Genomic DNA, 26701 nt, shown 5'->3' with positions numbered 1-26701 from the left:
AATATGTTTATTACTTTAACGAAGAGATTATTTTAACTATAACTTTAATACATGTTTGCTATTTAACTTCTTCCAATCTGTGTTATTCTGTTAAGGATAGGACGATGATAGGAAAAGTAGGAAACGAATGGGAGTGTTTCAAGTTTAATGTGCCTCGAAAAAGTAAAATCGATGGTTGTTCCAATCGAGTGGAAGAGAGATAGATGCGGCGCAAGCGTACAATGAGCGTAACGGGACACAGTGTGACGGGACAATGTGCGTAACGGGACACTTTTTAGTGCGTGCAGCCGGCGTTCATCGATTTATTAGACGTTGTCACGTCAAAAAAAAAATCCGCTTTAGAGCATAGACAAAGATATCTGATTGTTTGGACTGACAGTTTGGACTGGCGGGACGCTGCGCCCACGCGCACGGCAGTCCGGCCTGAGCTTGTCTCGAGTCCACGGGCCGATTTGATGGGCAGCCATCAGTTCCGACTGATGAGTCCACCGTCCTGGCTCGCACCTTTGAATATATATACTGTATAGAAGTCGCCAGCCCAGGTTAACATTTCTAATACGGTTTTGAGGTAGTTGGTTAATTCACCGCCGCAATCGCCACCATCTCTAGGGCATCGACTTGTGGTGGTCCCTAGCGGACAGGTGTCGAACTCTTCAAACACCCCTTCCCCCTTCCTGTTGAACGAACTTGAGCTGCAGTGGATGCTGGGTGAGGGGTGCGGGGAATGACAGCGGGCGACAGAGCTGCGCTCTAACGTGTACATAACAACTAAGACGATACAGGGCGTTACGGCAGCGCACTGCAGCGGTGAAGTTCCCAAGCTGCTCATCATACGCTTCTGAAAAACGTAGAGTAAATCCTATCCACTCGCGACTTCTATATAGTATATATATTCAAAGCTCGCACCAGGCAGCTCCGCCTAGTCAGGGGTGTATGTGTGTCAGTGAGGCGGGATGATTAAGCGCGACGCTCGCTGGTGCTTCTAGCGCGGTGTCTCCTCTGGACTGGCGCGCAGTCTTCTCGTCGTCACAGGATAACTGTGAAATTTGAGCGGTGATCGTAACATAATTTTGCGGAGAAATGAAGATGAAGGTGTAATGCAAGTCCCTTAAGTGCTTACAAGAATCTGTAATGGTTGTTTTACGCCTAAAAATTACATGCGTTTTAGCCATTTTAACTCCTCTAAAAATACAACTTAAAAACTTCATCCAAAATCGAAAGTGCTTTTCGGCTCTCAGCAAACTCTTAAACGCTTTTCGTAAACAGACCCTTACTCGGATATCTTGAGTAGGTAGTTTTGAAATCGCGCTGTTTTTCCTGAAGCTCTGCTCACCGTATGTGTGTCCGGGTAGGCGGAGCCCTTTAAGTTCCGAGCTGATAAAGTCAGAACTGACAGTTTACACTGATCGTATGCGTGTGTTTCTTCGAGGCTTAGGGGACGGGGAAGGGGCCTATAGGTTATCATGTCCAACTGTGTGCGTACTGGAGCGAGTCCACCGGGGGACGCGGGGAGGCGGGAGGCCAGGTCCCTGACAGACTGACTGTCACTCGAGGGGTCGTTACCACAACGCCGAAATACCATAACGCCGAATGTCAAGATTGACCACAACGCCGACATCTAGAAAACTGCTGTGTACCACAACGCCGAAATAACAACTGAATGAATTTGTGTGTGTTTCTTAAATGTACCTTAACGCCAAAATACCACAATCAAACCTAACCTTACCTAACCTAACCTAGCGTAATATAACCTAAACTAACTTAACTTAGCCTATCCTATCCTAGCCTAACTTAACCTAGCCTAACCTAACCTAGTCTAACCTAACCTAGTCTAACCTAACATAGTCTAACCTAACCTAACGTAACCTTTTTGGCAGTTCTGCAATGACATTTTTCGGCGTTAGTGTATTTCGGCGTTGTGGTAATTCGGCGTTGTGGTACACAGCAGTTTTCTAGCTGTCGGCGTTGTGGTCAATATGGCATTTCGGCGTTGTGGTGCGTGTGCTCACTCTCGAGGTCGGCACGTGCCGTCACCGCCGGCACGCCGAGTGGTTCGGGCGAGGACGAGAGGGCGCGATGTCGTGTCAGAATGCGCGCGCTCACGAGGCTTCTCCGAGCGAGGCCAGGCAGCGGTCGCCGCGACCAGGAACAGCTCAGGCCTCAACGTCAAGAGGCCACTCCAGTGTTTCAGGGGCACTACGCAACCCACGTTAACCTCATGAGATTCAATGCTATTTTCATTCTGCTTATAACTAATCAACTAATATAGATTTCGAAATGATGCTTGCTTGATATGTAAGACAACGATGCTCTTATCAAAGCCCCTTTCTTCAAAAACGTGCATAAATTATGGTTTTATACTAATCTTTACTAATATGCATAAGTGTATTGTCTAGGTTTGAACAATAATTTATGCACATTTTTGAAGAAAGGGGCTTTGATAAGAGCATCGTTGTCTTACATATCAAGCAAGCATCATTTCGAAATCTATATTAGTTAATAAGTAATAAGCAAAATGAAAATAGCATTGAATCTTATGAGGTTAACGCGGGTTGCGTAGTGCCCCTGAAACACTGGAGTGGCCTCTTTAGTCTGGTGCCGCCTCGCGCGCATTAGGAACGGAACTTCACACGTGCGCTGCCAAATGGAACAGAAATATTCACGTGACATTACTAGAGACCGGAAAAATTCGCGAGTTCATTTCGCGATAGGCTTAAATACAAAGAGTTATACCTCAGTGCTGCCTCTGCTATTGGCTCACAACTCACCTGGATGACTATGAGCCAATGAGAAACACCCAACCAAATCTGTATCGAATAACAGGCTGCTACGTTGGGACGTCTCACAAGACAGCAACCAATGAGTGGGTGACATTTGACCGAGTGTACGTAGAACTATGGAGTTCATCCTGGAGGTCATTGAACCCGCGAATTTTTCCGGTCTCTAGACATTACAGGCATTGGTACATTTAAAACGAAAACCACTGTATCACTACAAAATACTGGGTTCGGATCCGTACCCGGAAATCTATGATCAGTGTTGAACTAGTACCTAAATTAGTTAAAAATTACTTGTAAACCTTTTCCTTGAACAACATTCCAGTATTAACTGCGCACATTAATCAATATAATAAAACAAAATAAATTCGAATTATTGAATATTTCATTATTTTTTTCTTAGTTAAAAAAAAACATTTTGCCCGAATGAAACGTGAATAAAAAAATTATGTGCCTATTTTCGTAATAAATACTCAGTATTATCTATAAAAACGTAAATCATACATTCAAAAATAATAATAGCTTTGTGTTGTACAAAGTTACAATGTCTTGTAGTATAACAAACTATTTCTTGGCAACTGGTTTCCATAGGATTTTTTTTTTTTTTAATGTACAGGGTATTTTGTTATGTTTAGCGAAGGGCAGGAAAATTTCGCGTTTTAATTACCTCTTCGATAGACTTTACACTTCTCGTCTACACGGGAAAATGTCAACTGTTCATTGGGTACTAGTAGAACATCTCCACACAGTAGCCTGTAATTCGGTAATTCTTTAGTTGAGTGTACTTCATTGGCCAAAAGCATCTCCTAAAACATGTATGCTGATAGCGGAAGCAGTTTAGAGGTATTCACATTTGAATTCGATCTTATAACGAAATGAATCCGTAAAATTTTCCAGTCCTTACATATATATGTATATAAGAATGTATAAGATAGTGTGCAAGAATGAGTGTGCGCAAGTATACTAGTGGGAAAACATGTAACTGTGGTATAACGCAAACATGCCATCGGGGCACACCACTCTTAAACCCAACGCCCTATTTCGCCATCGAACGTCCCACTCCAGATCGATGCACTTTTCAATACCCTATGAGTGTAACACCTTTCTTTAAGCCCTGATGATGGCTGTAAAGAAATTCATTTTCATTAAACCATAAATATATAAATTCCATTACTGTTTTTAAGTTATAATTCTTTAGGCGCGTTATAAATAATTTATGAGAGAGAGTTTTTAATATGCGCGTGCACCATGCAAAGAAATTTCCACAAGATGAAAAAAGAGTTACATACAAATATATATGTATATATAGTTTTAAATCTTATACTTAAATGAATGATATTTAATTATGGTCCATATTATTAAAATCATTTATTTATTGCGAATGTTAGTGATAGAATTTTAGTGATATAAATTGTGTCTATAAATATTTCAAGTGTATTTATGTAATTGAGGTTATGTTCCCACGTTTATAACGATGACGGATTGCTTGTAAGCTTCTATTGTCACTGGCAGGGAGTGTCTGAGAAAGGAAGTAGTCTCCTGGCCGTTTTCAAGGGATTGTTTTAAGGTTATGTTCCGGTATGTATAATTTATTTGCATTATAAATTATTTCATTATTATTTGATAAGTAACTAAAATTAATAAATTATAACAAACATTAATAATATTTATTGATTTCCATTATTAATTCAAATTTATATCAATTGTTTTACTAATTTTTATACACATGTTTTTATTAGTAGACTACCTAATATATATATATATATATTTTACTTTATTGAATATATACTTTAACAATCGTATTTATAATACCACTTCATTCCTTTTTAATATTTTTAATCTATTTTATTTTGCATGAAAAATTTCAGTTAGTTTTTTATTACGCCAAGTAAGTATAACTTCTAACGCGCGTACACAAGTACATGAGACCATTTTTTTTTCTATCAACGGGCTGCGGTGACTTCATTTCGAAAGCCACGCCACGCAATGTGGAACTCTTGGTCTGTCATCATTCCACAAATGATTGAGACCGATTACGTTTGAAATTTATAACATATTGGTGCAAAAATATCCAGAGGTTTACTTCTATTTTACAAAAAAAAAATATTACGTGGCTATCTCAGTAACTACGCATATAGTTTTTTCTTTATTTTTATTTCGAAATAATCATTTTTTACAATTGACATATGTAAATACTAAATATTATTCTTGCTAGATCATGTTTAGTAATTGTATTTTATAATGTTAATTCGAATATCTTTGCGGTTGAGAGTTATTTTGAATTATTAACACAAAGGTGCTGAATTAAGGATTACGTCTATCAAAGTCTTTCCTAGCACACGTTTTTTCACAATCTAATTACAATTAAAATTTTTTAATTGTTGATTTAACTGGAAAATGCAATTAAAATTGTATGCAATAAATAAAGTAATAAAATATTTACAGAATTATTCAGTGTAATATTTAAGTAAAAATCGGTCACGTGACTATATGGTAGCATGCCAGTGAATTCAGTAAAGCATGCATATAAGCCACGAGACAAGAATATTCCATGGTCAATTCATAACCCCCCCCCCCCCCCTTTTTCCCAAAGTATCCATTATTGTGTTGGTATTTGTGGGGGTACGTGTTTTCTACAGTGATAACCTCGTTGTAACTGAATCTAAATGGCAAACAACCATTTACCAATGACTATTTATAACTCCGTCCAAACATAAATTGAGACGTAACTAACACAACTGTTGAAATGTGAATCAATAATCTTGTTCCTCAAAAAATATATATAGGTGTATATATATATATATATATAGGTGTGTGTATATATAAATATATCTTTATATATATTTCTTGTGTGCGTGTGTATGTCACTGAACTCCTCCTAGACGGCTGGACCGATTTTGATGAAATTTTTTGTGTGAGTTCACGGGGATTCGAGGATGGTTTAGATTCACAATTGGATATTTTATCTCGATTCTGAGTTAAGAAAAAACTAAAAAAAATGTAATGTGTGTCATAGATATACAAACTGTTAGTGTCATTCCTCTATGTCTGCCGAGCAATAGCTTTCAAGCCATTACGTTACGTTTTGCTATTGTAAGGAACTAAGTAGAGAGTAAGAAAAAAAAAAGCTCTTGACAGTTTGTAGTGTCGCCATATTTGTTTCAATTTTCAATACCGTTTTTGTATATTACAATTTAAATTGCAGAAAAAAATCATGTTTCATAGACACATAAATAGTGAGTGTGTCATTTCTCTATGTCCACAAGGTCTCGCCGCGTTATTTTCTCCTTGGGGCGAACCCGTCCGCTTAATTAAATAAACAGGTTTTATCGTTGAATGATTTCATGATATATTTCATGAAAATCTGCTCTCATAAAAAAGTTAGTTTTATAGACATTGAATAGTGTCCTATCTCTCTCTCTCTCTCTCTCTCTCTCTCTGAAGATCAATCTATGAATCGTTACAAATTTATTTCCTTTATTTTTTTTAGTTTGATTTGATACAATATGATTTCACTAAAAATCAATTTCTACTCCTTCCTATTTTCATTTCCACATAACGAAGTTTCACTTCTTCCACGCAATATTTTTGCATGCAATTAAAAACTATTTTTTAATGATGCCAAAGAAGTATAACTTGCGCGTACCTAAGTACACGCACCCATTTTTTTAAATTTAATTTCTTCTATATATATTTTTCCTCCCTACCTAGGGCACTCATAATTCTTTTAAATTTCACGTGTATGTTTTCAATGTCATTCGAGTTGTACAATTTTTTTTTTTTTGTCAAATTGGTCATTATTTATACTTTGTTTCATTTTGGAAACATACGTATTTTAGGTATTATGACAAATAAAAAAAATTAGTTTCACTAACATTCTTAGGTTTTTATTGTGTGGATAGTTTCAAGTTTAATATTATGTAGGTAGGCCTACATAAATTCTTAAACTTATAAATTTCTTCGAAATTTATTCATAGGTAGGTAGGGCCTACTAATATTTTCTATTTGTCAATATTGTTATTTTTTTTTACATTACCTACTTATTTGCAAGGAGTTTGGTTTAGTGTTTATAATTTATCTGCTGAGCGTCAAGAGTCTTAGGGCTGCTGAGACCGAAGACCAGAAATATTTATCAATTATGTAATATATTGTTGAAAAATATGAATTCAACTATTTCAGGAAAGTTTAATTTTTTTTTTGTATTAATTAGAATAGTTACGTGTAATTGCCATCTTCCTTTATTTCATACTAGCTAAACCCGGCCACGCTTTGCTGTGGCACAGTTTAATATTAATTCATTGTTTAATTTAATATTTTACTGTGCATGGCTGTGGAATGTAATAGAAGAAATAAAAATGTGTTTAGCTTAAATATTTTTATTGTAAAGCTAATGGAAGGACTACATTCCTTGTTTTCCCATTTTTTGCATAAACATATAGCTCAGATGGTTTACCGACTCTGGAGCACCCGACATATAACTGTCCATGAGAGAAGCATTCATTTTCTAAATTCAAACCGCACACTTGCAAAGATGGTCCTTGTGCTTTATTGATGGTCATAGCGAACTCAAGGCGTATTGGAAATTGAAGTCGTTTGAACTCGAACGCCATATCTGTCGGAATAAGTGGCATTCGTGGAAGTAATACGTCTTCACCTTTATGAAGTCCAATCAAAATTGTTGCTTCAATAAGATTATCCATTAATTTTTTAACTACTAATCGTGTACCATTACATAATTTAGGCTGACAGATATTTCGAAGCAATATAATTGGCACACCAATTTTCAAATTCAAAATATGTGGTGGTAATCCTGGAACATCAAGTGAATTGAGAAATTCCGTTGGAAAGTTCACTGCTTCATTTTGGTGCACTACTGAATCAATAGATTTGTATATCATTGTTTCACCTTCGATTCTGTTTATAATACTATTGTTCATATCGTGTACGTCAACATTTTTAGCCGCTAGAATGGCTCTTTCGCTCAACCATGCATGATTTTTTTTGAATTTTGTTTCGATGTTTTGGAATACCTTGTCTACTAATTCCTCTTTTGAATCTACGATGTTGCATAAATCAGATGATAAGCTGATTTTTCCTGTTTCTGGATTTGTAGGTACAGTGCCGTTACCAACTTCAATTAATTGTCTTGAAAATATGACTGCTGTTGGATCGTTCTGAAGTTTAACTCGCATATTCGTGGTTAAATGCATTTTTTTTACTGTGCTCCAAAAATTTGAATATTTTAAGCAGGCATGCAATTCATCAGCAGGTGTTGAGCGAGGTATCACTGGGAGCGTTTGCCTGAAATCACCGGATAGTAACACCAACACTCCCCCAAATGGATCTGGATTATTTCGCAAATATTTCAGTGTATGGTCTAATGCTTCCAATGACTTTTTGTGAGCCATTGTACACTCATCCCATACAATGATTTTGCACGTCTGAAGAACTTTTCCCATTCCTGATGTTTTTGAAATGTTACATGTTGGACTTTCTGTGCATTGCATGTTTAGTGATAGTTTAAGAGCTGAATGCGCTGTTCTACCTCCTTCCATTAATGTTGCAGCAATACCCGAGGAAGCAAGAGCTAATGCAATATGGCCATTTGAACGGATCGTAGCAAGGATTAAGGAAATTAAGAATGTTTTTCCAGTTCCACCTGGAGCATCCAAAAAGTACAATCCACCGGATTGGTTGGCCACAGCTTGTATGATAGTATTATATACTATATTTTGTTCTTGAAGGAGTCTCGGTGTATTTTCCTGGACGAACAATTATCATAACAACGTACGTGATTATAACAAATTATAATAGCAATATATAAGATATAAGCTATAAGTAGAGACCTGCAAAATTCGCGGATTCATTGACCTCTAGGATAGACTCCACAGTCCTTTAAATACTCGCGGAAATGACACCTGTACATTGGCTACTGACGCGTGAGACGTCTCAACTAGGCTGTCCATAATTCGGCACTTTCTTGGTTTAGTGTTTCCCATTGGCTCACAGTTCCTCGGATAAAAAGTGAGCCAATCGGAGAAGCGGTACGAAGGTATAGTTGTTTTGATGCTAGCCTATTGCGAAATGAATCCGCGAATTTTGCATGTCTCTAGCTATAAGATAAGAATTATTTAATTTTCAAATGTATTGTACGAAATGTATTTTTTTAATTTAAACGTATTTTTATCAATAGAGTCGAAAGAATATACTTTCAAATTAAATAAAGTTTATTATTCTTTCTTGAAATATATATATATATACATATTTGTGTAATTTATAGTCGTCAAGGCACAATGGTCGAGTAGCCACAGTCCGCCCCGTGCTCGCGTGGTGAGCGGACGTGTGCGACGCGACGTGTCTCGTGCGCTGTTACTCTCCTGGTTTAGTGCGAGAGCGAGTTAAGTGTCGTGCGGCTTACACGTAACGTATTCTAAAGGCTTCTTACTGACTTTCGCAGGACCATCATGGCGACTTGCCAACCGACCCCACGAGTGAATACCCTTCGCGTGAAGTGTCAAACCAAACCGCTCGCGTTGGACTTACTCCGATGGCTCGACGAGACCCTTGGGCTGCAGGATGACGAAGTGATTGCTGTACAGGTCGACGGACGCCAACGGTGCATCTTTGTGAAGTTGACATCACTACTACACTGCGAGAGGATCATCCGAGAGACCGGCGGAACGTCTCAGATACACGCAGCGAGCGGTGAGTCACTACAAGTAGACATAGAACTGGCGCTAGACAACCTGAAAACCGTCAGGGTCGTAAACATTCCCGTGGAAGTACCAAATGAACGGATTGTTTACTCGCTCACTCCGTACGGAAAGATACACACGTGCGTGGACGAAATGTGGGGGGTGTATCGCAAGTTCAAAGCCAAGACAGGGGTACGAATAGTGAAAATGGAACTCAATCAAAATATTCCCTCACAGCTGGTAGTCGATGGGCATCACGGGTTCGTAGTGTATGACGGACAACTCCAGACCTGCAGTCACTGCTCGCAGGCGGGACACCACCGCGCGGCCTGCCCTACTCTTCCGCGCGAGCGGTCGGGCGCGCCGCGCACGTGGGCGCAGACACTGCAGAGTGGCGCGCAGAGCAGTCGCTCGACAGAACCGCACGAAGTGCGGGACCGGCCCACCACCTCTGGGGCGAGCTTACATCCGCCGGCACAAACTCTGACGTCAGAAGACAGGGAGGAGAGGCCTTATGAGGCGGTCCCACTCAAAACTCTGCTGTCCACCATTACCGCATCACCTCTTGCTCCGACTCAACAGGACATGCCCGCCCCGGATATACGACTCGATACGCCCATTGACATGGAAGATGACGGAATGTCCGAATGCTCACAGGAGGCGCACTCCACCAACCCCCGCTCAGGCAAAAAGTCCGGTGGGCGTGAACGGCCCCCGAGCGGGCGCAAGGACAAAAAGGCCCGTCATGCGAGTCGCAGTCCAAGTCGCGACACCGCCCTACCGGACAGCCCGCGTTCACAACGTAAATATTCACTCCGCATTGCCCAGCATGCGATCGAGCAAATCAAGGGGGGCGCGATCAGCATAACGGAACAGAGTGGGGGAGGGAATGACGTAGCTAGTAGCAAAGACGTAGCGGATGACTAGAGTTTTAACAATTGCCACTGTCAACATTTGTGCAATTGAAGCTCCTTTCAAATTTCATGCTTTACACAGCATTGTACGTGCGCACGCTATCGACGTACTATTTTAACAAGAGTGTGCGCTAGAGCGGCTACCATATTTTGACCAATATAATGTGTACCCCAACATCGGCCCTCAAGGGAGAGGAACCATTGTTGTCACAAAGAACCATCTTGAACTCACGCACATCAGAGCGCACGCATCTGGGAGAATAATCTCTGGCACACTCATAGCGCTCAATCCCTCCAGCGCTACTGGCAGGAGCATTATCGGACAATGTGTGAATGTCTATGCCCCCTCTGGCTCTCAGCGTCGAACAGAATGCCAGGAATTTTTTCGCCAGGAAATCCTTCCATTTATAAGGAATGATGGCACGGGTCTTATTCTAGGTGGAGATTTCAATTGTATAATTACACCCAGTGATCACGTTGGTGGACACTACCCCATTAACACGGCACTGCATGAGCTCGTTACTGCCATTGATGTGGAGGACATGGTCGACATTCTTCAAGTACCCACACCACATTACACCTTTCATGCCTATTCATCTAGTTCGCGCCTAGACAGGTTTTATATGTCCCGCACGCATCGACACAACGCGCGATCATATGATGTGGTGCCAGTGGCTGTCACAGATCATTACATGGTCGTTTGTACTGTGGCTGCTCCGGAGGTTTCACCCACACCTGGGCGTAACTACTGGAGACTACAAACACGCTTGTTGGGTCAAACTGAAGTGGACAATGATTTTCATCGGCGCTGGTCTCATTGGTTGCGATGTAAACAGAGGTACGCGGACACAGCGGATTGGTGGGATGGCTGCGTCAAACCAGGTCTGGCCAAATTATTTAAGCACCATGGCGGGCGTTGTAGACGGGAGCAGGACTCCCTTCTCTATTTGCACGAGAGGGCCCTGCGGGAATTAAGTACGCATCCAACCGCCGTTACCAATCCGAGGGATCAAGCCCGTCGCCTTAAGGAACGGATCATCGCCATACACCGAGCGAACATGGAAAGTCGCATTGTATTCAATAACACCAAGAGTGCGCTACAGCAAGAAAGGCTTAGCATTCACTCCCTCATGCGAGATCGGAAGAGGCGTACACGAAGGCACATCAGCTCGGTTGTGGACGCGAATGGCACGGTCGTAAGGGATTCCACAACCATCCTCGCAGCATTTACAAGTAGTTACGAGGAACTCTATGCGGACCACGACATTGACTGTGATGAAGGGACGTCATTCCTCGATGTGTATGACAGCAGCCTTGACGACATAGCACAGCACCATCTGGAGGCCGACCCAACTGACGAAGAGATCACACACATCGTTCGGAGGGCCCCAAAAACCAAATCCCCTGGTGTGGACGGTATCCCCTACGAATTCTACCAGCACTATTGGCCAACGATTCGAGAGGAATTTTGCGAAATGGCGCGCACGGTCATTCGACGAGGGCGTCTGTGCAGCACGCAAACAGAGGGAATCATTGTGCTCATACCCAAGGTACCACAGCCACGTGAAGTAGCCCACTATAGGCCTATCACGCTTCTGTGTGCTGACTACAAAATCATCGCACGGGTGTATGCCAATCGTATTAAATCAGCGCTGTCTGATGTCATCGGGCCGGACCAACATTGTATTGTGCAGGGGACGTCCATCACACATGGCACTTCTGCGCTCCGCGATGTGCAGCTCCTGGCGCGCACAACGCCGGGCGCTGTCGCCCTCCTGAACATTGATCTTGAGAAGGCCTTTGACCGGGTGCAATGGAGCTTCCTCGACAGGGTGCTCGAGCACCTTTGCTTCCCTCCCACAGTTCGAGCTGTCCTACGCACGTTCCGTGAGAACCTAACCTCGAAGATGTCCATCAATGGTTGTTTTGGTGACAAATTTCCGATTCGCTCCTCTGTCCGACAAGGGTGCCCGCTCTCGATGGTACTTTTCGTCCTTTATATTGAGCCCCTTATAAGGAAATTTAACTCTACTCTCTCAGGACTGAGTATTCAAGGGAATCCTTTAACGTGCATTGGGTATGCAGATGATGTTACGGTCATTGTGCGTAGTGACCATGAACTCACGGCCGCTCATGCTATTCTTGAGGCCTTCCACAAGGCAACGCATGCAAAATGCAACTTCGCGAAAACCAAAGTGTTGAATCTGAAAGCAGCGCCAGATGTGATTGTGCCACAGCATTCATTCGTGTCTACGGATGCGATCAGGACACTTGGAATACTTTTCACGGGTGACATCGGTCATACCATTCAAGAGAACTGGGACGGAGTGGTGCGGAATGTTCGTGGTAGCCTGCTTGAGTCACACCTTAGAAACCTCAACATCATCCAACGTGTATATATCGTTAACATGTACTCCCTTTCACAACTCTGGTACATGGCACAGGTGTTCCCCATGCCAGCTGCGATTGCAGCTCAAATCAGGCAATACATTGGATGGTTTATCTGGAAAGGATTCCTCTTCAAGGTCAGCCGCGATCAGCTGACGATGCCTGTCAGTAAAGGTGGTCTCGGACTCATTGAGCATGAGCAAAAAGCACGAGCCTTGTTCCAGAAATGCGTCATACAACGTGTCTTACAGGGTGGTCGCTCCTCGGCTTTGTACACAGCCGCATGGGGCGCCAGGGAGCGCCTACCCCGACACTACAAGTCCGCCGCCGATCACCTTCGCACGACGATTTCCGAACTTCCCGAAGGTACGCATGTCTCCACAAGACAACTGTATGGTTTCCAGCGACGAGCAACACCCTCTGTGCCGAATATTCAGAATAAGATCCTTTCTTTGCGTTGGCTGAACATATGGAAAAACGTTTCTGATCCTGAATTACCTACTCATCTCCGTGCCGAAGCTTTCACATTTGTCAACGACCTGACACCCACCCTTTATCGCAAGAAACGCATTGCGTTATCCCAGGATGACCACTGCGAACTCTGTGGCTACCGTGACACCGCCCTCCATCGCATATGTGCTTGCTCATTCTCGCGCCCCTTGTGGGAGTGGTGTAAAACCAAACTTTCCAGACTGCTCTGCCTACCTCCACGGGACGTGTGCGCGGACCGCATGTGCTACCTCGACATCACGGCCTTCCCTACCGTGAAGAGGCGGGCGGCTGTGTGGCTGATGGCGAATTTGATAGCTTTTGTGCTCAAAACTCAAGTGCCATACTTCTTGCGGGACTTCATATCCCAGCTCCGACGTGACAGATGGTCTATGGTAAAAAACAATACGTTAAGAAGGAGGTTTGGACATTACCTTTTCATGTTTTGAAATTTGTACAGATGGTGTGGGACCGTGTTAATCCGCAGGGGCGAGGTATCAGTATCGTGTAACCCATTTGTGCTGACTGTAATCTGATGTGAGCTGTAATGTTATGTACATGCACATGATATCACAATAAACTAATAAACTAAAAAAAAAAAAAAAAAAAAAAAAGTAGCCTGATGTGCTTGAACTTCGACAATATGGTACAGCATCGTCGAGCGTGGTCACAACTAAGTTGGGTGACCATGATATTTAGTTATAGAAACTTTTTTTTCCGACTTTTCCGGTGGATTTTCCCAAACTTTTATTTCATATAAACACTCTTCTGTTAAGATGCAATGTTCTGTAAAAATTTCAATCCAAACCATCGTATACTTTCCGAGTTTTGCGGCCAAATACATACGGAAGCTAAATTTTTATATATATAGATTAAACATTATGTTTGGTTGAGTGTGAGATAATTTTATTTATGTATGTTTTAATTTCATTTAATTTATTATATATATATTCTTACCTACCTACTTCTATTAAATTTCAGGCGGATGTTAACATTGTCATTCCAGTTGTATAATTTTTTTGTCAAATTAGTTGTTATTTATACTTTTTTTTCATTTTGGACTATGTTTTTTTATACTTAATTCAAAGATTTGTGGTGTGTACAGGGAGTGATGTCTCTATTAATTTCTATACTCCTTTGGATAAGCGGAATATTGCCACCACAGTTTTACATATAAAGAAATCCTACAAATGTTTTAAACATTATGACAAATAAATATAGTTTCACAAACATCCTTAGTTTTTTTTTTGGTGTGTATAGTTTGAAGTTTAATATTATGTATGTACGTAAATTCTTAAACACAGAGTTATTTATTAATTTATTAAGATAATTATTAATAGGTAGGTAATAAGCTTTCTATTTGTCAATATTGTTATTATGGTAGATAGGAGTACAGTAAATGCCTACATTCTTATATTCCTTTATATCTCTTTCGATTTGGAGTGTTTCCGAGCCATTCGGGGTCCTCAACGTCAACCCCCCCCCCCCTCCCCCAGGTGTTTAAAGCCCCAAAATTTCGAAAGTTTAAAAAATTTGAAAAATCTATTTCTTTCGATTTTAAGTGTTTTCGAGCCATTCAGGGTCCTCGTACCCCCCGCCCCCCTCTGGGAACAAAGCCCCAAAATTTCGACAATTTCAGGAATTTCAAATATCTATTCTTTCGAGATGGAGTGTTCCAAACCATTCGAGGTCCTGAACATCCACTTTCCGCAAAAGTGAAAGCCCCAAAATTTCGAAATATAAGAATATATATAAATTGGATGTTGGCATGTATGTCGTCGATAAACTCTTACACCGTTTGACCGATCGCCATGAAAGTTGGCACATCGAAGTGTTTTTATCATGGAGAAGGTTTTTATGCTAACAATTTTTTTTGTAACTCGCCGCTAGATGGCGCTGTAGCGCATCAACTTCTAAACCTTTCAACCGATCGCCATGGGTAAACAGAAAACCATAGGTCACAGATACACAAACAGTAATTATGTGTCATTTCTTAATGTCCACCACACTGGACATATCGCTATCCATTTTGCTGTAACTCGCGGACAATATATCACGCGGTGTTCAGCCCGGGCAAAGCCGGGTACTGCAGCTAGTATATATATATAATCGAAACTTCTTTTCTGAGAGGGCTACAATTTTCGAGCATTACGAAAATTCCGATCGCTTGAGTGTGATAGTCAGGTGCGTGGTGGGGGAACCGGTAGAGGAGGAGAGTGCGTCAGCGGCGACGCCACTCCAACGCATGCACCAGCGGTCGAATGGGAAGATGGTAAAATGGGGTTGGGGGATAAGTACGTAGCGTAGCATGCTATATGCTAGTTGTCTTAGGCTGGAAGGGAAGAAGGCTACGGAATGCTCGTAACGCTTCTTGTGTTTATCTACTACTGCTACGGCTAACGATTGACACTAAAACATTTATTTTATTTTATTTTAAGAATCTACAATTTATTTCGTATGGCAAATAGTAGGCCTAATTTATTTGTACAATTAACATTAAGATTTTCATTCATTCTTATGTGAATAGTGTGATTTAAAATATAAAAAAGACGTATACACTTAAGAGGTTAGCTTTATATGCGTAATTTATTTTGGCACGTGAACACGGTAATTTAAAATGTCAAAAGGACTTATAGACTTGTGAGACATACTTTGTATGTGTAATTTATGCTCGGGTGGAGTGTTTTTTTTGTTCTTTAATTTTATTCAGCTAAAGAACGTGATTTAACTTCATGCTCACGAATAATAAAAAGGCAGAAGTAGATCAGAGTTAATTATCAAATGCAAAGTGCCAGTGAATGGATGCGAGAATACGAGGCAAGGAAAAAAATATATATTTTTAATTATTTGATATCATACCTGCATCCTGATTATTCTAAAATATTATTATCTCTTGTTCAATTAAAAAAATTGTTATAATTTACCGCCAACTATACCTAATAAGCATGAAGTTTCACTTCGGTCGCGCATGGACTCCACATATTTTTGTTGGTTTGTGTATTACACGACAAACACATCTTTATGACACTACTACGTACTGCAGATGGTACTTTATTGTATAGGTACATTAAGAAATCTCTAATGTAAGATTTATTGAAATGAACGGAAGAAATGTTTTCATAAAACAAAAAACTACTTGTGCATCGGCCGGGAATCGAACCCGGGCCGCCCGCGTGGCAGGCGAGCATTCTACCACTGAACCACCGATGCTATGACATAACTGGTCATAATGGTGGTATAAATAATGGTTAAAAAGGCCAATCAACTTATTAAATCATTTATTGTTTCTGTGCGAATATTTAAAACAACTCGAAATATGGATGATTATGGTTAAGCAGTTTATTCTAGATAAATTACTGCATGCAACTGTTAACTACGATTTTAAGTTTTTCTGTATACTTAATAACCTTTGTTGTAATTCTATAAATTTTTTCCATGAGCACTTTGAACTTGTTGCCCGGTGCGACTCAAGGGCAGGACAAGCAAGGAAATAGTGCCGATATTTGACTTTTTTTTTTCTAGAGTCCTGATAAATAATGGGGAAAGGTAAATGTAATATTTATTATGTTGTAAATATGCTGGTCGATACCTATTTATATAATGATTTCGTATCAGATAACAAGATTTAAAGATTTTTATTGCCGCATATTATAGGTAGTGACGCGATTCCAAAGGAAATTTGATCGTAAGAATTTATAAAACTGACCTGAGAATATAGACTATCAAAATATCTTAACATAAATTAGTACAACCATCGTTCGGTTAATAATGTTGTTTCTAAGAGTACTTTTTTTTTTAATTTTCCGGGAGAGGGTCTCCGAAAAAAAATAGCCCAGGGCCCAGAAAAATCTATGGGGCACTACTTTTCGTTGCCTTAAGGCTTTTTACAACTTTTCCAAGTTAATCATACCTCACATTGAAATATTTTATTCTAATAATCTTTTGGGTTTGTTTTTTGTATGTTTTATCATGTCGTCGTCACTATTTCCATTATTTTAATATCACACTGTTGAAATACATTTAGTATTATTTCCGTGGATTAAAGATAGAAAGTTATTATATGTATTTGCCAGTGGAGCGTCAGGCAAAGTGGTTCAAGATGTAGGTGTCTTGCTAAGTCCAACATTTTTAGCACCAGTTAGAAATTCCACACGGAAAATCTAAATAAATCCTTTGAACTTTGCATGCTGCGACACTGGCCTATTTGTCAAATGATTAACCTAATCTTCTCTAATTATAAATTTACTGGCATCGAATATGCTCCAGTCCTGCTGAATTTTAAGACATTTATTTTGCCAGTCAGTTATTGACATAGTCGTCTACAAATCAATAGATTGGTTTTAGGTTATAGAACACTGAACCTTTTCTGTTTGAAGTCTCTAACATTAGGCGTGTTTTTTAAGTACAGTTTTTATATTTAAAAAAAAAATAGCCTTTTCTTAACGATGTTATTTTTACGTGAAAGAATGTATACTTTTCTACAAAATTTCCACCAATATTAAGGCACTTAATGGAAGTCTGCCACATTATTCAACAACCACTTAATCACGTCAGATAACGATGAACTCAAACATCTGTTATCTTTCACTTTTTTGTCAACTTTCTCCAACAAATCTTTAGCAATTATATTTGTACGGCCATATTTAAAAGCTCTTTCACATTTCCGTACCATTAAATCGGTCATGATTTTTTCTCTATACACTTCACTGATGTGACGATGAATTTCAGCCGCTCTCATGCCCTTAGCTTTAAGAAAACGAATCACAGCGAGTATTTCACAACCGGCGGGATTCTCAATCTGCGGAGGCATTTCAAATACTCCCAAACAAACGTTAACACGGTCGAATGTTTGCGTAATGGCGCCTGTGGCTTGCCAACAGATGCAGGTACTTAGCGCGCATGCGCGGAATGCCGACCGCAGCGCTGCAGCGGCAGAATTTCCAAACGGTACTTACTTTAAAAAAAACACCCCTCATACATGAACAGTTTATATGGGCTGTGAAACTATCACCTACAAAATGTAATGAAAGTAAGTATTTGTGCTTTCATTACGAGCTGTTTAGCAGATATTGGGAGCCAACCATGACGGAGGCAGAAAAACGTTACTAACTAGATTTGAAAAAAAGGTACGGGTTATCTAGCCAGCTCGACTTTTCATTAGTTCCACAGAAAAAAAAAGAGGGAAAATACTCTGTTACAACGCCCGAAACGTGATATTTGATGACAGAAAAATTTGAAAACATACTTACTCATTTTATTCTAAAGATTTTTTTTGACGGAGCTATGCACCATTAAAGATAAATTATAAGAATGTATTTTAAGAGTTGTGTCAGAATGTAGTTGCAACTTTCCAAAACCATAGAATAATATTTTTTAGCAACATAAATATTGCAATTATTGTGAATTGTTGGCGATAGCTTTTCTTATATTTGGTTGATATGAAATTTTTTTAGAAGGGGGGTAAATATTTAGCTCTAAGCTTAAATCAGTACATTGAAATCAGTGAAAATAAGGACGTCCTGTCAGACATCTCCTTTTCCACTGAATTTTTACGCAAGTGTCAAATTGGTTATTGAACTCCCCTTTTTAATGGAGCAAAACCAGTGTCGTTTTGGGGAGAGGCCAGTGAATTCATCGATACACTCCATCATTGTTTTAAACATTTTTAGGCCGGTACAAAACTTTGTTTCGTTTAAAAAGAAAATTATTTTCGTTAATGCGTAGTGAATATTTTAGTGAAATATTTGACGCTAATAGTGATTGGCTTGCTGCAAATATACTTTCCCCTGTGAATTATTAAGGATGCTTAAGCCTATATCAGGAATTTCGTGGTTTTTAAGGCAAAACGACTTTTGTGGTTTTTCGAAATCCTAATTTTCCCTCGAAACGGGAATTTTTCCCTCGAAAACGGGAAATTTTGAGTCATTTTGAGTCAATTTTGAGGAATTTTGAGTCAAAAATTGCCGCCGTGACGTCACAATCCAAGATGGCGGACAGACAATCACAATCCACAGCCTGCAGCCTGGCGCAGGACCGGCTATCATATACTACTTGAGTGCATAAATTTAACTTACTTGTACTGTTGTACAACCAAAATCCTATAAATAAATATTCAAAGTTCAATAAATAAAATGGGTGTGTGTACTTACCGTACGTTAGAAGTTAAACTTACTTTGTGTAGTAAAAAAACTAACTTTAATGTTGCATGCAAATAATTAATAGGAATATAATAATACCTTTGGCAAGTATAAATTCGATCCAATTAAAATTTTAAATAAATAAACAGCATTAAATATTAATATAAAATAGTGTATAAAATTAATTAAAATAATATAGATAAATATTAATTAATAATTAAAATCTACATATATTATTATTGTTTATTCTAATTTATTAAATAAATTATTTATCAAATAATTATATTAATTTATAATGAAAATAAATAAATCACAAGGGAACATAACCTTACTTATATAAATACACTGGAAAACACACTTGGAAAAGTTTATTAACACAATTTCAGTCACTTATATTCAGAACAAATAAATGTTTTTTTTTTTTTTTTTTTTTTAAGTTATATGGACTAGTATTTCATATCAATCCCTAAAGTATAAGATTTAGAAGTACATATATAATTTTTATTTCTTTGTAGTCTTTTTTATTCATTCTGTGAAAATTCCGTTGAATGCTGGGCGCGCTCGTAAAAATTAAACTGTCATCATTATTCCCACAACGCGCCTAAAGAAGTGTGTTCGCTGGCCACAGACCCGACCCTGCGCCGTGCTTGCGTCACAGCTCCACGAGCGCGCGGAGGAGTGGGGAGGGGGGAGAGAGTGGGGGGTGAAGGTGAAGGAGAAACTGCGCCGAGCTCCACAACAACAAACGACGCGGCGTCGGAGGGCAGCAGAGGTCAAGAGCAGGGCCGCGCAGGAACAGGAAGTGTCTGGAGGTCGGCTCTCTCTCTCTCTCTCTCTCTCTCTTTACCTCACTCGCCATTCCTCGTCTCTGTCCCGTCTCCTGACGGCCCGCCGCTTCAGGAGCTGACTGGCAGTCGTCGCTTGTGCTGGATGAACAGAGACCTGAAAATATTCGTGGGTTCAGTTCGTGTTATGCTAAAATTCTAATAATTGTACCTTAGTGCTGCTTCAGTCATTGGTTCACTGTTAATCTGGAGGACTGAGGGCCAATTAGAGACCCTCACTCATTGAAGTGTCGAATCACAGGCCACCCAGTCGAGACAAATCACAATTCAGCAGCCAATGAACAGTTGGCATTCGCCAGAGTGTGTAGAGGATATTGGAGTCTATCCTGGAGGTCATTGAACCCGCGAATTTTTCCGGTCTCTATGGATGAAAGAAAAGGATGGATATGGGAAATATATTACCACCAACTTCACCCCCCCCCCCCCCTCAAAGTTACAAAAATAACACGCGAGTTCACGGTGAAAGCAGTACGTTATTTTGTATGATGCAAGATTAGCTGTTACAACACCTGGATTCCAAAGCCCGCAGGAAATTGTGCATTTTGAGAATGATAAAGTAGCTGTCCAAAACTCTTGTTGGAGTTTTTTTTTTTAAACAAATACTTTTTTTTTAATTCTTATCGAAAATTTTTCTATACAAACAACAGCGGCGCATGCACCAATGGTTACCAAACCCAGGACCAATAAAAAACTTTGAATGCGTTCCGCAAAGACGTTGAGTTCCCGACTGTGCACTGAAAGAAATTTTTGTAATTTTACAAGAAAAATCCTTGGAAACCCTGCTGCCAAGGATATTTCTTGTAAAACTACAACGTCTTTGCGGAACGCATTCAAAGTTTTATCTACCTATCTCTCCTCCATGACCATCTTCTTATACTGTACTTAACCTTGTTGCTAAATGCAGGACAATTGAGGCCTGCATGAAATATTCAGTTTTTTTCCCCTAGTGACAATGCAGGTTTAAACATTGCATAACTTGAGCTAATATTACATGAATTTATTTGAAAATTAAGATAGGCTGTAATGTCTTGGCCAATGCCCCAAAAAGCATACGACTGCATACGACTCCTCCTGCATAGTTGGAACCCCGTTTGTTAAGACGTGAAGGCATGGGTCTGACACGCGCGTACAGTCTTCTATAACCCGGAACTCTTTCAGTCTATTAAGCTTAATTTTAGTAAGTTAAAAAAATAATAATCGCAACCTGCACAAACACGGCGAGTCAGCGCAATGATTCAATTAGAGGCAGTTATTCAATCAGGAATGAAATGCCATTCCTTAAATATTGGAGCTTGGTAATTAATTGATTGATACGCTGCGAATTTACTTTGGTATGGAAAATAACGTCGCTTAATTATGAGTCTGTGATAAAGGGTAAAATTTTGTTCGTGCAGCTTTGTGAAAACGCTTTTATTGTCATTGTGTGGACGCGGGGGCTTAGAGGGGGTATCCCCCCCCCCCCCCTTACGAAGTTGTGAAAAATTAGCGAAATATATTTGAAAGCAGTGTGTTATTTTGGGCGATGCAATATGAGTTGTTTAAACACCTGCAATTTCAGCTTCTTGAGAAGCTGTCAGTGTGTTTGAGTCACATATAAGTCCTTTAATATATGTGTTTTAATTTTAAAAAAATCCCTTTCGGCACATATGTCTTATATAAATGTTCTGAACACTTATATAGAGTTCTGGAAAATTTTAAGACGTAATGAACATGAAATCTTTATATTTTCTCCAATACTCCAAAGTAATCGATCAATATGTTGTCACATTCCTTGCAGCGAATATGTTTCAAATTTTCTTAACTCAATGCATCCAGAAAGGAATATTTTAGATCGAAGGAAGTTATGAATATTTTTGACCTTCAAACACTTTTTTTTTCAAGCCTTGCACGTACATGTGGTCATATAAAATTTCGCTTTGGACAAGCCCTTTTTTTACAATAATAGTTAGTTTCATCAAAAATTGTTTCAGCCAATGTTTTTATGTAATTTTTAGAATTTTTACTATAGGCCTATATTATAAGGTTTTTGATAGTATAACTAATAAAAACGTTATGTATATTATTTTTCTTCCAATCCTTTTTTCCCCTCCCCTTGCAGTAATGATTGTTTACATAAAAAAAGTACACAAGACAAATGTTAAATAATACTAAGAAAGTTTCAAATAAATAATAACGTATTCTATAGTGTTTATGATAGAGAAGTTTTATTTATTATTTTATTCCCAACTCCAGATTTCAACCCCTTACAGTAATGGTTTGTCTAACTAAAAATTGTTTTAGGATATCGTTTTAGAAAATTTTGAGAAGATTTACAATTATTTGTTATAGATTTTATAGTTTATTTAAATGGCCGATACAGATTGCATTTAGGACGTAATTGCAGAGCCTTTAGTTTATGAAAATGTACCTTCAACTTCACATAAACATAAAACCATCATGTTTTCTTTTGTGCTGATAGAGACAGAATTAATGATTTTGTCTGAAAATTTTATAATGATTTTTATGGTCAGGAACATAGGTGAAGAAAAATCCCGAATGCGTAGTTTTACACAGCTGTTTTATGGCTCGTGCGTCATTCATAAGAAGAAGAAGAATAAGAAGGAATAATAAAAGGTCACGTAACTAGAGTATAAAATGTTGATTAAAGTGGTGTATAGAAATACATAGGGCACTGCGGGAAATATCAGAGGATTTTATTAATGCGTAACGCATTTCCCGCGCATTTATTCTGCCGGGATTGTATGTCCCGCACGCGGGATGCTCTTTTAGCCGGCATACAAGGGCCAGGGGTGGGTTCTTGGGGTTGCAGGCAGCTGCCACCAGCTCGGGAGAACTGGCGCCGTCATCGGCTGCGACGTGTTCGGCGCGGCGCGCGGGATCCTGCAGTGCGACCTCTTCAAGGGAAGCCTTCATTTCACAGACGAGAGAGCCACACCCGAAGTTACCCGAAGTTCATGCTCACTTTTTTTATCCCCCGTTCTATCTCACTGTATAAACCGGCGTGGCATTAAAATTTTGCGGTCGATTAGTATAGGTTAGCTACATTATAAATACTTTAAATCATTGTGGATGGTTGCTTATATTAGGTAAGTACTGTAAATACTGTAAAAACATTTTATGGTTGCTTAGCAAATAACTTTTAAATATGTAGCTCACCAGAGCGAGGAAACCGTTTGCATGATTTCAGAGTATCTTTAATGTAGCTATCCTAACCAAATCAACCGTCCACAATGTTTTAAAGTATTTATAATGCAGCTAACCTAACCTTTTACAATGAACCAAAAAAAAAAAAAAAAAACCGAAGATGCACGATCGGGCGTTTGGCTCTCTCGTCTGTGAAAAGAAAGCTTCCCCTTCTTCAACGGCAGCTGCCAGTGCGTGTCGTCGCGGCATCGCACTACCCCCCTCCCCCCCTGGACAGTCCACGGCTCCTCGCGCCCCCCGCATGCCCGGCCATCTGGAAGCGATTTCTTTCCCTTGCTCAGACTTAGTGCAAATGAACTTGTTTTTTTGTGTTAGGTTTTTACGTCGAACTGAATTTCATTTTATGGCTTTTTTTTTAAATTCCCAATACTATTTATGATAAGGAGTTGCTTGGCACAGCAATTAATCAGAGTTGCGTGCATTAGGCTGTGTTTATGCTTTGATTGTTCGCCGAAGAGCGGCTGCTGTGGAGGCCGCCTGTGTCTGGAATGGATGGGCCCAAATGCCGGAATTCAGGCAAATATTGATTCCCAGATGAAACAACGTTCCACATCCCAGCATCCGGCGCGGCGAAACGGCACGCACTTGACTAAAGAAAGTAAAATTGGAAGCACAACCGTCGAAAGGGAAGCACAATCAACGAAAAAGGAAGCACTTCCGGAAGAACATTCGTCAAAGAGGAAGCAAAATTCAACAAAAAAAGACGCACATTGAACGTAATTTCAACCAAACAGGAAGCACATTTAACGAAAAGGATACGTTCTCAGCAGTACGATACGTTAATACAGGTTGACTACGTACATTTAACGAAAAGGACGGACAATTCTCAAGAACATTCAACTCAGTAGGATGCGATCGCCAATTTATGATAGGATATAATGCCTCAATCAGTCATTGGCTTCATTAGTTATTGGCTCCATCAGTCATTGGCTCAATCTTGAAAATCCTTAAATACTTTTTAAAAAATTCGGAAAAAATAATTTTATAAAAAATATTTGAATACGATTTTAATAAAATTTTATTTAAAACGCTCTAACGTCATGGAGATCGAAATTCTCGGTTCGAACTCGATGAGAACAAAATAAAAATGACGACAAATCCTTCCTCCAGGGAGACCACAGACAGACTGACCTCCCACCACTAATATCAATGTAAATATTACATCAGCTAGTATGACGTTACGTCCTTGTTTTCGTCTGCTGGAGGCCGCCATATTGGATTATTTCATCACAGCAGCCATCTTGATTTCGTTTTCTGGAGGCCGCTATCTTGGATCTGCCATCATGTTTTCGACTACTGGAGGCCGCCATCTTGGATTGTGATATCAAAGATGTAATCATGGTTTTGTCTTCGGGAGGCCGCTATATTCTATTATGACATCACAACCGCTATCTTATTTTCGTCTTCTGTAGGCCACCATCTTGCATTATGAAATCATTGCCATCATCTTATTTTTGTCTGCTGAAGGCAGTCAGCTTTATTTTCTGTACTTGCGACCAGGATCGCTACACACGTCGTCTGGCAGAGTGCACTGTTGCCATATTGTTTTCAGTACCCACTTACTCGATAGCAGGAGCGCTTGTGTCACATAGTACATATGCCATCTACCATCTGCCATAGTAGCATCCGTCATAATGTTGGCCGTCTTGGCAGCCATTTTGGATAGAAATTCGTGAAAGTTCCAAAAATCATCACAAACACTCATTAATTTACTGATTTAATGGATTGATTTCTGTCAGTTCGATCCTGATCGATCCAAAACTAAACATATTTAATAAACATGGTCAAAATTATAAAAAATTGTTTAAATTTCTCATTTACCATCCGTCAGTAAGACGATGATGACATATAGCCCACCAAATAGGAAATTCGTAGTAATAAACTTTGAAATTAGGAAAAAAACATCTAAAAGTCATCAAAAATTACTTATTATGTAATTATTGGTTTAATTCATTTCATTACTTGGTTCAATCCTTGTTCGATACAAAAATTAATTAATCAAATTCAATTTAGTATGCAATTTTTCATCAATGTTTTCTTATGACGTTATCACGTAAAATTATCGTCCGTAAACCGACTTTACAGACAACCCCCTTATTTTTTACTATAAATAAAACCTTGTCTATATACTTCGGAAGTTATTTTTTATGTGGGATTCGGGATGCTAACTCACGATCGCAAGAAAAGAAAGGCTTTGCTAGACATCAAGGAGAATGAAGTTCTTCTTGCATGATAAGTGTTTCTCAGCTGTCTCAAGGCATAGTAATCAACTGAATAATGAAACTCTTTTGTTTGAATTCCACAAAATAAAATAAATATTGTAAGTGCTGATGTGGTAACAGAAATTCACCAATCAAACGAAACTCTGAATACAATTGCATGTCTTTTTTATAAACTGGTTATTATATATTTTTTTTATAAATTTTAAATATCCACCTAATTTTTTTCGATTAGAATTTAGGATTTTTTAAAATGGTGACCGTAACGATAAATGAAACGGTTACGTTACAATTCAGAATGGCGGTAATGACACCTTAATCGTCGATGTCATGACCTCTGCGGCTTAGGGCGGATAGTCGATGGTGAATTTAAGCTGCTTTGGGGCTTTTTATTTTATTGAGGCAAATTATTTTTAGTTTTTTTGAATTCCCCAATTTAAAAATTTTTCCTCTCTAAAGCGGAATTTTCGAATATTCCATTTTGATTTTTTTTGCGGGATTTTTGGCAATTTTGGGCAAATTTTGAAGGTCAAGATTGAGGTAATCCAAGATGGCCACCGAAACGTCACAATTCAAGATGGCGGACACCACCACCACACACTGCGCACCAGCACCAGGGCTCAGACCTGCTATTATAAACTACTATCAACCCCGTCACGATTTTGAAAGCGCAAGCTGGCCGCTTCAGTGAGAGGCTTCTTAATTCCGGGCTCATTTTCCCCCCTGGCCTAGCGAGATCAACGCCCACGAATCTTAGTATGCCATTACAACAGTCAAAAACTTATGTCTACAGCATAAAAACTCATCTCCCTTCCACTTGCCTGTTTACGTTTTTTTTTTTCAACGGAAGGCATGTTTTGGAATTCGGAACACTACGTAGTTTATACAAAGTTTCTGTAATTTGAAATTATGAAGAACTCTTCATTAATCTGAAGTAAATTCATCGTAGAAAATATAGTGAATATACTAGACACGTTAAAGGCTCCTCAAAACGGCATGAGACCTAATTAGGCGTACAGATTGTGTAGGAAGA

General features: G+C 39.3%; 1 non-coding gene across 1 annotated transcript; it reads right to left on the bottom strand.

The window, feature by feature from the left end:
- Window positions 1-16402: 16402 nt before the first annotated feature.
- Window positions 16403-16473, bottom strand: Trnag-gcc (transfer RNA glycine (anticodon GCC)). Its single transcript has one exon. It is a non-coding gene; the product is annotated as a tRNA-Gly (tRNA).
- Window positions 16474-26701: the final 10228 nt, after the last annotated feature.

Source organism: Bacillus rossius, assembly GCF_032445375.1.
Source record: "Bacillus rossius redtenbacheri isolate Brsri chromosome 4 unlocalized genomic scaffold, Brsri_v3 Brsri_v3_scf4_1, whole genome shotgun sequence".
Classification (NCBI taxonomy): Eukaryota; Metazoa; Arthropoda; class Insecta; order Phasmatodea; family Bacillidae; genus Bacillus; species Bacillus rossius.
Note: the sequence above shows the minus strand (reverse complement) of the source record. Positions and strands in the feature narration are given on the sequence as shown.